The following is an 11,858-nucleotide window of genomic DNA, read 5'->3' as shown; positions in this document are numbered from 1 at the left end:
GACATATCAGGATCCAACCACCAGTCATGTTAAACAACCACAAAATAACTTTAACATTTTTTAAAATTTTGTTTAACCGTAGTCAACTGAGTAGTAAAAACCATTCAAAAAATCTAGAAAACTTGCAAAATTAATATAAGAGTAAAGTGCCATTTTTGTCCTTGTGATTTGACAAATAATGCGAATTTAATCCAAAAAGTTTGTTTTTTGCATATGGACCCTCCACGTTTCCCAGTTCTTGCCAGTTACATCCAAATCACTAACCCCGTTAAATTTAATTGTTAAGTCAGGGGTAGACATGACTTTTCACTATTTCTTTATTATAATACGTATTTCAGTGAACTGCGGTTTTCGTCCTTTTGGTTTGTTCAAATATGTGGTTTTAGTCCAGTAGTTTCAAGTTTGCAATTTTCGTCCTTGTAGTTTCATTTCACTTGCAATTAAACCCGAATTTATTAACCTCGTTAAGTCTGGTTGTTAACCCATTTGCGTGCCTCTCACGTGAGGACCAATTTTGTTGTTTTTCTCCGCAAATAAAGCTCAGTCCTAATTCGCAAGCCCCCTCACGTGAGGGGCTGAGGTGTATTTGGGGGAAAAGGAAAAAATAAGGAACAAAACTGCCTCGTCATGTGAAGAGCATACTGAAGGGTTTAACGACCAAACTTAATGAGATTTGGGAATTCAGGTTTAGTTGCAAGTGAACTGAAACCATATGGAAGAAAACTGCAAACTTGAAACTACTTGACTAAAACCACAGATTTGAACAAACCACACGGACGAAAACCGCAGTTCACTGAAATACATATTATAATAAAGAAAGAGTGAAAATACATGTCTACCCCCTGACTTAACAATTAGATTTAACGGGGTTAGTGATTTGGATGTAATTGGCAAGAACTAGGAAATGTGGATGGTCCGTATGCAAAAAATAAACTTTTTGGACTAAATTCGCATTATTTGTCAAACCACAAGGACGAAAATGACACTTTACTCTTAATATAAAGTAAATAGTTCGGAAGCAAAAGAAAATACGTGCAAAACAAGCACAACCCAAAACAGAAAATCAGAGTATGCAAAAAACATAGTGTGTGTGAAAATTATGCGACTCCAATGCATGCATGCCAACTGATCTGATGCGTACCTAGCGACCCGGGAAAAGTATATAGTAAAGTGTGTCAACACAATTTATGAGTTCACAAGTTTAAATAAAAAGTAAGTGTTATCATATATTGTATAATTCAATTATATCTTTGGGTAGCTAGCCTGTTTTACAAGTTACTAAACGGTTGACTCGAAGCTGACTGAAGTATGGTTGGTTCCCTCCACCATCTCTATCATGAACTGTTAGTACATGATTTTTCGTCTCGGTCTTTGTATATTCTCATGTATTTGTTTATTATTATTGTAAGGGAATTTTGGGGATTTTACATATGCTATTCATTAATGTAAGGGCCATTTGTAATAGTATGTATAACGAATGAGCCAATTCGCTATGTCATTAGGCCATTCGTTAAGCATGTTTAATGAATTAGGGACAACGAATGAGTCATGCGTTGTGCCTTAATTTATGGATAGGGAATGAAGATGAATGGTTCCCATTCATTATGTAATGTATAACAAATGGGGTCGTTACTGTAAATAGTTGTACTCTGTTCACTTATTTATCAAGTGTGTTATTATTATTTGCGAGATGTCGTTACGCTGCCCAATTCTCTACTCACATACACTTCTTAAAGTAATTCTGTAATCGTATAATCATCTGAGCATATCAATAACTAGATCGATAATGTATAAGTATTGTTGATTAACTTAAATCAGTCAATACGGTGGTTTCTCAAGTGGTATCAGAGCAACTGTTTCATTGTTCAGGTGATTTTAAGCTTAACTAAAATCAAATGATGTTGAACAGAGTGTTAATTGTATTCATTTGGATTCTGAAACTGTACGGCTTAAGTTTGAATCAATTAGTCATTGATTAAGTGTTAATTGATATCAAAATGAGTTGAAATCAGTTCATAATCAGATCTAATAGGTTCGGTTGTTATTAACTAGATTAGTTTTGATCAATTCATTGGAATTGATTGTTTGACTGTGTTTGGCGGGAACATAGTTATATGGAACTGGTTTTGTGTGAGTTTGGACTAGTTTGGATTAGAATTGATTGTCTCGATTGGTTTGGGATTGTTCGGATTGGTGAGACAAGTAATTTGATAGTTTATACGTTGATTTTGGTTTAGATTTGGACGAGTAATCCAGATTTGATTGTGGTTTGAATTTGTGTTTGGATCTGGAAAACTGATGAATGTTTGAAGGTTTGAAGGCTCATTTGTTACTGATGAATGTTCATTCGTTACTTTGTAACTCATCATTCGCATAAACAGTGAAAACCGTTTTTTCCACGTGTCAGTTTGTTATAACTGACCATTCGCTATGGTGACCCATTCGTTATATCTACAATTGTACATTGGTGATAAAAGCCTCTTTCGTTCTACCATTCTTCTGTCCATTCTTATCATCATTCGTATGCTCATTCGTGTTACCATTCGTCTGGCCATCCGTATTGCCATTCATTACTGGTCATTTGTTTGAACAATAGATTATTCGTTACCAAAACTATATCGATTCGCTATAACCATTCGTTATAGTCTTGAGTTCATTCGGCACCACAAATCATCTTTCATTCGTTACCTCATTTGTTTGAATCTTCGTGAATCCAACGATCATCAGGTGGACATTCATAATTAGGTCTCGCAACATGACCTATCAACCTCTTGTACTCCGGTGTTTGGTTACTATACGTCCTCAAACGTTTCATAGTCTCCTAAGACATATGTTCCAAAACCATAATGTCATCTATCATCTCCGGATTACATACCAAATTGGGCTCCAAGTGATCAGTAATTAGCTACAAGAACCTTAGATACATCAGGAACTTGTTCTTGCAATGACGGGTCGTGCAGTTCTCTTTTAGATGGTAAAAGACTAGCTCTGATAAGTTGAATGGCTTGTTGAGTACTAAATCCAGGAATGCGGATTGAAGCATGATATGACATTCATATCCACCATTTCTCCCCTAGACAGTGAATAAGCACGTGAAGCAAGTACTTATAGTGCTCACAGAGATAGGCCTTGTTGTATTGTGACCTGTCCAGCTCAACCTTGTATTTCAATCTCTTGAATAAGCCCTTTATCAACTCCTTATAGAATTCGCAACGATCATCTACGGTATCTGGAAACCTTAGTACCTTGTGTATTACATCCACGTCGACAACGATCTTCTTGTTCTGGATTTCAGCTTCAATGTTCTTCTCAGCGTCGATATATTTAGCAAAATCCCAGAATGGGCAAATAATGCTAAAATATACTGGTACATCAGCAGAAATGGCATAGTGGATCCTTGAACATCGAAGAAAATCACTTATGCTACCAAATAGATCTCTTCCGACAAAATCATCGAGCAAGAAAGCACATATGTTATGCTTCTTGTCGTACGTTAGTTCAGCAACTTGAACCTCCTCAATAGCAAGTTCATTTAGTACTTGGTCAACTGGTTGCTCTTGAGCTGGAGCATCAACGTGTTGTTCATCAGCCAGTTCTATGAAAACCGAGCATTGTAAGCTAAAATATTACATTAAAAATTATAAGTTTTCACTAAACTTAGTGAAAAATTACATTCTGTTTAAAATTACCAAGAACCTTATTCATTAAAATAATTTCACATTTGTTACAAGATTACCCATAAATTTCGCTACTTGACAGTTTCTACCCATAACTTGTCAAGTTTGACAATTTAAACCCATACATTCTGAAAATGACTAACTTCTATGCGTTAGCTTCTCAGAATATGATAATGCAACAGATGCTTCATCTGGATGCTGAAATTGGTTCACACTCGAAATTTCCAAGGCTTATGAAGTTAAGTGATTTTTCAAAATAAGAGCCAAGATTTAGAGCTCATATAGGATCTGTACATCCTGATTGTGCACGAAGCTTTAATAATGTTTATAGCCCTCCTATGATTGGTGATCCGAGCACCAAGTATGAAGAAAAGCCATTTGAAACTTATTCTCAAGACGAGAAGAAAGCTTTGGAGGTTAAAACTAAAGCTTATTCCACATTGACTTCCACATTGACTTTGGCTTTACCCGATAATATTTTTCACCAAGTTGGAAGTATTAAGATATGTGCTTCTCTATTCTAACATCTTAGAATGAGAAGTATGGGCAACACATTGGAAAGAAAAAAGGTCATGCTAAAGTTTTAATATCAGAAGTTTTGTTTATTGAAGGGCGAGACAACTGAAGAGATGCTGACAAGATTCTGCCATCTTATTCCTAAGATGACTATATTAAAGATGGAACCTACTCAATTTACCCAAATTATCTTTAGCAAAAACAGAGTCACACTCAATATCACGTTCTAGAATCAACGACGTCACCGGAGCTAAATTCGTTCTTACGAGCAACTCACCTGTCTGATTTGCCGGAAAAATCGTACCTTGAGATGATGAAGGATATTGATAGCGGCAACCACGTCCATCTTCAACCCACTACTGCTCAGATTTGAATGCATGTTCCAGCCAAATCAGATGTAAACACCAAATCTAAACAACAATTATGGGGATGAACTCATTCAAAACTGTAATTAATTTGGGGATAAGCTGAAATCTAAACGTCAAATTTACAAGAAGAAGCAATCCCCTCATTTTTCGCTCGATTAGTTGGAGATTTGAAATATGAATTGAAGTTAGATAATGGTTGTGTGATGATCGGTTTGAGGTTACGAGTTGAATGGTAAAATCAATTTGTTGTTTCTGTCCTTGAATAGGCGTTAAAAGGTCATCGGAAACTCGGAAAGTAAAGTGACGGTCGGAGTTGGTGCTGGAAAATAGAAGTGAAACGGAGAAGGAGAGAAGTGGGTGGTTGTAAATGAATTTTATACTTTGCCCCCTGAAGTTAAAAACATGTTCATAAATGTATCAAACATTTGATAAAATAATAAGTAAACTGTAAAGGACAAGATACCCTTAACTTAACGCTAATTAAATAAAGTTATTTGGACGTAATTGGCAAGAAGTGAAAAACCTCAATGGTCTATTGCCAAAAAAAAAATCTATTTGGATGAATGTCGCAAAATTGATCAACCCTCATGAACGACTTTGGCACTTTACTCAAATGTATTTAAACAAATTGTTTAATTAATTATTATTTAAATCTCAAATATTTGAAAAAATCATTCCACTTTGGCAATGATAATCATTTAAACCAGATATTGGTGACTTAACCATCATCAAAAGACTAAGTCAATCAAAAGAAGGAATGGTTGGGTTTAGCTAGTAGGATAAGTGGGAAGTGACAATGACATTGTCTCACATGTGAAGTGGTCGTCATCGGGATTGAACGTTCGGCCTCTATTACTTTAACGTGCCATTTCAGATCCTTGGTTATATATAGAAGACTTATTCAAACTAAGTATTCACCCATTTGCTCTACAACTTCCACACATACTTTCAAAGATCATATCCTCTATAACTCAAGAGAAAATCAGACTTCAAATATCAAGAAAAAGTGATAATAGCTAGAGCAAAGGAAGAGCTTTTTCAAGTTACCAACCCACATCTTACTTGCATATTTCAGGGGTCATTACTAGAGGTTGCTATAGTAATTTAACAAGTGAGAATTCATCATTTTGCTGATAATTTGAAATGAGAAAACACTATCTTGACATAGTGTTGTTATTGTAGTGGGCTGGAAAATTCTGTTTTGATATAGAGTTTAATATTGTTGAGTGAGTTCATTATCTTAACATAGTGAACATATATTGAAGAATTGTAAAGCTAAGAACTTGTTTTTAGTGAATAAGGTGATCACTTCCTTTGAAAAGTGAGACGATTATATCAGTGATCCTGTTTACGGAGAATACTACTAATGAAGAAACTCTAGATTGGAGAGAGGACTAGAATGGGTTAGTTAACATCCATTTGAACTTCTATAAAATCAGTTGTGTCATATCTGTTCTTAAACTCTATTATTTGCATTATTATTTAGAAGTTGTGAAAAATATTAAAAAAAAAAAGTCAATAGCTCACTAAAATTGAATTAGAATATAAGAAAACCTACGCCCTCCCTTCTACCTTTCTGTTTAAATTAATTAGTTGAGATTTTAAAACTTGTTCAAAACTTGAAACAATTTTTTTAACATATTAAGACCTTCTGGTTACTATGAAAAGGTTATTATAATTTAATTTATTTGTTTAGTTAGTTAAAATCATTCTTAAACAAGTCCCAAATTCTTGATCAAAAATTTTGAATTAATGAGAACAATTGATCTTTAACTCTTTGAATGATAAACCGACATTAAACTTTTGTTAAAGTCATTAATCACCCTAAACACTTAACCTCTTACGAGCATTTGACCATTCACGTAAACATTACTTTTCACCATCGATGCTTAACATTAGACATGAAAACATAGTGAGTTAGTTGTTATACGTGATTATGTAGCGCTCACTAGTAAGTCACTTTCAATATCCTTTTGTGACTTTGTGTGAAACATCTCATCACTTGCCTAATGTGAGTTTTCACGGCCCCATTTACATGTTTTATAATATCGGGGGAGAACATGCTTATTCTAAACCTTTTATTTTAAACCTGTATACTCATTATTCTTGTAATCTTTACATTCTATTTATGTTTGTAATGTTAGTGGTTAATTGCATTAGTTATTCTTTATTTTGTCAGGCATACTTTATGTCCCGTTTTCTTTGATTCTACCCTGCACATTTAACTCTTGGATAGAGCTGGTGGATAGTTTGGATATTACTATTCGGGTTGATAACTCCATCCAGGGTTGGTCAAGCCAACCACAGTCCCTATTCGACTACTAGACGTAAATATTCAAAGTCATCATTTGATTCTTGAATGCTCTTGTGACCAGGCGTTCGTTGCGGCAAAATGATACTAGTCAGTAAGTTTGGATGTGGACGCATGTGAATTGCATCTTTGAACTGTTAATTGCACACAATATAATACAACATCACACTAACACACTTTATTTGAGTCAAAACCTTTGTATCTCACAAACTTTTTAGTTGACATTTTTAGCATGTTTTCAGGTAATTGAAAGAAGTGAGTTACCGATGGAGTAGACTTGTTTAAAGACTTGCATCGAGATCGACTTTCGTGGTTGTTTGTTTACATGTAGAGTTTTGTGAAGAACATATTGAATAAATGCATTTTTAGATCGACCATCGTCTCATTCCCGCGTTTCCACCATGGCCATTTTGAGTATTCAAGTTCCGGGTATATTCAGGTTTGTTTTCCAGGCTTGCTTTGATCTGTGGTTGGATTCGAGTGCGGTTTGCTTTGTTAACAAGAGTATCGGGTTAGGACTTGTTTTCTGAATTCGTGTTTTAACTGCTTAATTATCATACGTGATCAGGATACCATTTTTGTGTGAATCATATTCTTGTTTATTTTTTTAAGACGGACGAAAATAGGAATGTTGTGATTAACAAGTTTAATGGTATGGATTTCACCAATGTTTCCAGACCTGGCCCGGACGTTGACCCGGACATCTTACCGGGTCAATGGTCGGATCGACCGGGGAGGGCAGACCGGTGTTTAACCCGGTTGACTTCATAAATAATTTAAATATATAATTGTATATATATATAATTCATATACATATAAAAAATAATGCAAACAAAAAATAATAATAATAATAACAAACTTTAATGTTTATCTATGTTTTATACATTGCTTTTTAAATATGTATGATTTATGTTTAATCAATAGAGACATCAATGAAACTTGGTTGGTTGGCTCGTTGGTAATTATTGAAGCTTCTATCTCCACAATGACCCAACTTTGAATCTTGACGTGCACATTTCATTTTGGATTTAATGGAAAATGGGTTTTACCGGTTCACCCGCCGGGTCAACCGGTCCGGGCCAACCGCTCACCTGCAAAACTGGCTGGGTTTTTCAAAAACAGGCCAAATACACTGACCTGACCCGGTATAGGGACCGGGTCCCGGTCAGACCGGCCGGGCCGGTCCGGGTTTCAAAACACTAGATTTCACCTGGTGGAAAATGCAAATGGATGCATTGCTTGGTCAAATTGAATTTGAGTGTAGAACTAGAACATTTCACAATTTAGCCAGATGTGAACCATATATGACCGACTTGATGACAAATAGATCACATGCATCATCCAAGATTGCAATGTTTATACTAGCAAAACGAGCAGTTCAGGTCAGTTGGGTGATTAGTTATACCGGGTTTGGGTCAAAAACAGGTTGACTAAAATGGTTTCGGGTGGGTTGAAATATTATTGTGCCACTTTAGAATAAATAATCAGCAGATAGGAGTATATTTTTTAGTTAAAAGAGAGACGCATGGTAATGCTTCATATATATCCTCTATAGAAAAACGTTATACAATAACCATAAAAACAAGCATTGTAATCACCGGTAGTACATAGGGGCCTGCGTAGCAGCAATACCCGAGTAACCACCATCATACAATGTTCCCTGGTTAGCGGCTCCACCCATCAGACTCGTCATTTTACTAAGAGCCATTTGTCTTTTATAAGCTGCAATATATATAGCTGAAAAACCAATATTATTTCCGGCAACTAGCAGTGGTAGAGGTGTTGAGGTGCTACCCGGAGGTGTCTGTTTACTACCCCAGAAACACTGTTTTGCACAAAACAAGTTACATTCATAAATGTTGTCATAAACATGAATGATGAATTTAGTAAGTAAATAAAACATTAAAACTACCTTAAGTGGTTTGCCATAGAGATAACGCGTGTTTCCCAACTATATAGCGCGTGCTGCCTCGGCATGGGAGCTGTATCTTATGAAACCAAAACCTTTGTCCCGTTGAATTCTTACATCTTCGATAACACCAGCACCGAGAGCATGGAGTGGAGATCGCCTGATGTAACCTACAACGGACAGGCCATGTAAGCATATGTTGTTAACGTGAACGTTTAAACTTAAAAGTTATGTAAAAATTTCGACTAACCTCAGGAGCCAGGTTACCGACATAAACAGTTGTGTATTGAGGATTATTTTCTGGAGCATCTTCATTGACCATTTCTTGACCGTCATCTGCACATATAGCAAATGTCAAATTGATATCATTAAATATTCTAAAAAATAATATTAAGTTGTAACACGCTAACCTGATGTTCCATTTGTCAATTCAACAACATTTTTGGTATCCAACCTCTGTTTGTCATCCGAACCAGCACCCTTTGCGGCCCAATTGCATCGAATTTGCCTACTTCCGAGCCACTTTCCTAGAATATAAACTCAACTCATTTACACAAAATAATAAGTCAAAATAAAAGTAGGTCGTAACAAACAAAATTTCTCACCGTTTAAAACATTAATTGCCCTTTCGGCATCCTGTCAAAGAAATATGAAAATATAACTATATTAGCATCTTATAAGGGAGTGTGAGGGCATAAAGGACTTTTTATATCGTCGACTTGCCTGTTGGTTCCTAAATGCAACAAATCCAAATCCCCTAGAGCGCCCCGTCTTCTGGTCCCACATAACTCTTGCATCACTTACCAACAACCAAAATAAAATCAGAAATAAACAAAATAAAAAAAAACGAACACACATCATATATCATGTCACATTTTAATTTAAGTTAGGGCTTACGAGCACGTAGGGTACATAGAGAAACAAGAAAACAATGTGGCATCAGTAACTTCAGGGCTAAGGTCACCTACAAATATGTTAAAATGACCTGCAAAACCAAGAATAAAGATATCACAAACAAGTAAAATAAATGACTTGCATAGTTATATATTAACTGACAGGGTTTGATATGTTTTGATTGTAATTGATTAAGTTTGGATAAGAGAATAAGAAATACAAAGGACCGAACGGTTGTATTAGTGAAAACGTAAAGAAAGATTACAAGATAATTCCAGGGCCGAGCCCTCTCTCACCGCATACCCAGGAGCCATGGCAATGCCATCTTAAACCTAAACATACTCTCCTCTCCCTATTAGCTATCAATACCTATTTATAGAGATATAAGTTGCACTTGGCCCCCTCCTAAAATAGACAAACGACATTTAGACTAGAAACTAGATACGATTCCTATCATTAACATTATATTAGCATACCTGATGTATCTTCCCTTTGGCTACTCGCATATGCCCAATTAACTTTAATTGGTTGCCCGAACCTGCAAATACATGACTTTGAAACCAATTAGTAACAACTAATTAACAAGAATGGGAAATAGATACTGATTAATGTTTTTTTACTTACAAATGCCTTCCATTAAGGGTTACAATAGCAAGAGCAGCAAAACGGCGGTCAAAGTAATCCACGAACTTGTATGATGACTGAAATCCAAATAAGTGACGAAAGACAAACTAAAAGAAATAATAATCTGTTTGAAAAATATGAATTAATCGTACTTTATCTTTCCTAATGAGCTTGCACCCTTCAAGAGCACCAGTGCTTGAAAAAATTTCTTGAAGTAACGGTTCCGTGACTTGCGGGTGGATGTTCCCTACATACCTATTTCAAGTCAGATAGTAATCATTACAAATGCAGCATGAAGTGTTTTAAGAAAATAGAAGCGCTTTTGTTATTTAGTTTTAACAGCCAATTTGGTACCAGCATTAATATAATTGATAAAATGAACACACTCACACGCTGCGGCATGTAGTTGAATCAAAACCGGGAGGTAAATTTCCACTCAAGATCGGCTCTATCTGAAAACACCATAAAGAAATCAAAATTTAAGAAAAACGAATGAGATTAGTAATTAAGCTTGATTTACTACCATAAAGATTGGCTCTATACATCTATGTTAGGCGCGCATCAATGTACAACAAAATTAGCTTTATTTATTGCCAGAAATTGTGCCTCTCATATGTTTTACATATCAGACTGCTTATCAAGTAAACATTCATACTTTTTTAATCCCTTTGGGTTTTTACATTTGGCGCACCTTTTTAAACTAAATAATAATCGATTATAGTGGTACAAAAGGTAAACGGTCAGTCACATGTAATACAGAAACCTAGATGCCCAAATAATATGATTCTCAAAGAAAATGACACAAACTTTATCAAACAAAACAGAATCCTGTATTATTCACAATCATGTTGGTTTGTTGGTAAATCGAATCTAGTATTTGTGTTTAACCCTGCTTCTGTATTCTTGATAAATTTGTGTTTAGTTATTATTGATCCTAAGTTTATTCATAACCACACAAACAGTTTTTTGTTGAAATTTAGTGAATTTTTAAACAATGACTAAAACATCTAATAACAAACATAGGTACATTTTGGCATGATTATTGTGTTCTATGTCTTTTATTAAAAAAACAAAAAAAAAACAATTTTACAAAATCATACTAGCATACTACATCATCACAAGTAATGCAAATTACATAAATCCCAATAAAAACATATTTTGTTTTCTACCCAACTAAAAAGGTTACACCTTTGACACAAAAAGATTGAAATGAAATTACAAGAAGTCAAGAAAAATGAATATAATTCACCTGAGGATGAGTTAAAAGACCTGGGTGAAAGAGTGATTGCTGCATCATCAGAGCTTGTTGTTGTCTTATCCTTTGATGATATTGCATCACCTTTCGATGATGATGATGATGATGATGATGATGATATAGAAAGCAAAGTTAGGGTCTTGTTTAACCAAGAAACATAAGAAAAAAAAAAGGGAAAAGAAAAAGAAAAGAAAAAGGTTGAAAGAGAGAGGAGATGGGTGAGTATTTAAAGTGAGATGGTGGTGTTAATGCTATCATGAGTACTGTCAGATCTTCTAATCTGCATATGTGTTTCATGGGCTGA

At 35.1% G+C, this 11,858-nt stretch overlaps 1 pseudogene; it reads right to left on the bottom strand.

Moving 5' to 3' along the window:
• Positions 1 to 8,466: 8,466 nt before the first annotated feature.
• On the bottom strand, positions 8,467 to 11,635 carry LOC143562300 (oligouridylate-binding protein 1-like; annotated as a pseudogene).
• Positions 11,636 to 11,858: the final 223 nt, after the last annotated feature.

Source organism: Bidens hawaiensis, unplaced genomic scaffold, assembly GCF_021521415.1.
Source record: "Bidens hawaiensis isolate Kalapana, Puna unplaced genomic scaffold, B.hawaiensis_p1.1 tig00001179_1, whole genome shotgun sequence".
NCBI classification, from domain to species: Eukaryota; Viridiplantae; Streptophyta; class Magnoliopsida; order Asterales; family Asteraceae; genus Bidens; species Bidens hawaiensis.
Note: the sequence above shows the minus strand (reverse complement) of the source record. Positions and strands in the feature narration are given on the sequence as shown.